Source organism: Tamandua tetradactyla, chromosome 8, assembly GCF_023851605.1.
Source record: "Tamandua tetradactyla isolate mTamTet1 chromosome 8, mTamTet1.pri, whole genome shotgun sequence".
NCBI lineage: Eukaryota > Metazoa > Chordata > Mammalia > Pilosa > Myrmecophagidae > Tamandua > Tamandua tetradactyla.
This window is the reverse complement of record NC_135334.1, coordinates 47,158,397-47,160,764: the sequence shown is the minus strand read 5'-3', so window position 1 is coordinate 47,160,764 and position 2,368 is coordinate 47,158,397. Positions and strand designations below refer to the sequence as shown.

The following is a 2,368-nucleotide window of genomic DNA, read 5'->3' as shown; positions in this document are numbered from 1 at the left end:
CACTTACAAGATAGAGGACTTGAAGAAAATGTAGTGTCTTAAAGTATAAAATTATCTGGCCTAATGTCACTTTCTTTTAAAAAATCTGGTGTCTCTGTCTGTGCCAGTTTGAATCTGTGGTGGACCCCAGAAAATCCATGCCCTTTAATCCTTATTCAACATTGCTGAGTGGGAGCATTTCGATTGTTCCTATAGAGATGTGACCCACCCAATTGTGGGTGGTAACTTTTGATTAGATGGTTTCCATGGAGGTGTTTGTGTGTTCACCCATTGAAGGTGGAGTGGCTTACTGTAATCCTTTAAAAGAGGAAACATTTTGGAGAGTCCCTTTTGTAGAGCCACGAAAAAGCCAGCAGACACCACCATGTTCGCCATGTGCCCTTCCAGCTGAGAAACATTGATCTTCATCGGCCTTCTTGAACCAAGGTATCTATCTTTTCCTGGATGCCTTAGATGGGACATTTCTGTAGACTTGTTTTAATTGGGACATTTTCTCAGCCTTAGAACTGTAAACTAGCAATTTATTAAATTCCCCTTTTTAAAAGCCATTCTGTTTCTGGTATATTGCATTCCAGCAGCTAGCAAACTAGAACACTGTCCAATGGTCTTCAAAAGGGGATTCCAAATAACCTAAGTTCATTCCCCAGTTTTTCCCCAAATGTCACCCATTAGCTGATTCTTCTCCAAATATCTCTCACTCATATCCCTTCAACCATTCTTTCTTCATTTTTCTTATACCACTGGTTCTTACAGGTTCTAAGCCAAAAGCATCAGCAAACTTAGAAGTACGAATTATTGGGCTGTATCTCAGACTCAACCAGAAAAGATCTGACAACCTAAGGCTTAAGAAGCGCTTCAGGTACAGTTTGAGAAGCTACTGATTTGATACCTTCCCACAATGATATATAACCTTTCCCACAATTTTTGGAATGTTCTTGCCTTAAAAGCTATTAGTTTTCTATCACACCTTATTAGTACCAAAATTAAGCAAGTTGTAAATATTTTTTCCCTGTATATTATTTGTCTTACCAACTATAAACTTCTTAAGGAACCATGTCTTCAACCTTTATCCTGTTAGATAATCACCTAGAATGGTATTATTCATATTCCAGTGTTGTCAAAAACCTAACCATACATAGCTTGACTTATTTTGTTACTTTTAATTAATAACTCAATAAAAATATATCCTTTCTGTTCAGGAAAATAACTTTTTCATTGAAGCTGGCTGAATGAACAGATAGAAAAATGGCTTTTAATATTTAGCCTGAGTCACTTTCTCTCAGTTCACTTGTTTTAGGGCTTTATACTATGGGGGGAAGGGGGAAATTGTACATGAAACTTGTGGTAGGCTGAATAATGCTCCCCTGCTCACCAACATGTCCATGTCTTAATCCCTGGAACCTGTATGTTTGTCACCTTGTGCTGGTTTGAATTTGTGGACTCCAGAAAAGACATATGTCCTTTAATTCTTATTCAATATTGCTGGGTGGGAGTTTTTTGGTTATCTATGGAGATGTGACCCACTCAATTAGATGATTTCCATGGAGGTGTGTCTCCCCAGTCAAAGTGGAGTTGCTTACTGGAGCCCATTAAGAGGGAACCATTTTGGAAAGAGCTACAGAGCCCAGGCAGCCAGAGACCTTTGGAGGAGAAGAAGAAAAATGCCCCCAGGGGAACTTCATGAAACTAGAAGCAGGAGACAAAGCTAGCGGATGCCACCATATTCACCATGTGCCTTTTCAGTTGCGAGAGAAATCATGAGCTTCATCAGCCTTCTTGAACCAAGGTATCTCTCCCTGGATGCCTTAAACTGGACAGTTCTATAGCCTTGCTTTAGTTGGGACATTTTCATGCCTTAGAACTGTGGACTTGCAATTTAACATTCCCCCTTTTAAAAGCCATTCAGTTTCTGGTATATTGCATTTCAGCAGCTAGCAAACTAGAACACATAAGTGAAAAGGGACTTGGCTTGTGTGATTAAGGATTTGAGATGGGCAGATTATTCTGGATTATGCAGGTGGGCCCAATGATGGAATCACAAGTCCTTATAAGAAGGGGGCAGAGGGAGACACTGCTACAGAAGAGAGAAATCAATCAGATGACAGAAGCAGAGAGAGATTTGAAGATGCTAGACTTCTGGCTTAGAAGATGGAAGAAGGGGGCTATTACCCAAGGAACTCAAGGAATGCAGCTCTAGAAGCTGGAAAAGGCAAGGAACAGGATTTTCTCCTGCAGTTTTCAGAAGGAACCAATGCTGCAGCCACCTTGACTTTAGCCCTGTGAAACTGATTTTGCACTTCTGACCTCCAGATCTATACTAGAATTGTGTTTTAAGCCACTAAATGTGTGGTAATTCGGTATAGCAGCA

At 40.2% G+C, this 2,368-nt stretch overlaps 1 protein-coding gene across 1 annotated transcript in view; it reads left to right on the top strand.

Annotated features, from left to right (window-relative positions):
- The first annotated feature begins 324 nt into the window (after positions 1 to 324).
- Positions 325 to 2,368, top strand: part of CEP57 (centrosomal protein 57) — a 91,793-nt gene continuing 89,749 nt past the window's right edge. Inside the window, exons 1-2 of the mRNA XM_077113196.1 lie at positions 325 to 426; positions 754 to 859. The gene's annotated coding sequence lies outside the window, so the exon portion shown is untranslated. The remainder of the gene's footprint in view (positions 427 to 753; positions 860 to 2,368) is intronic.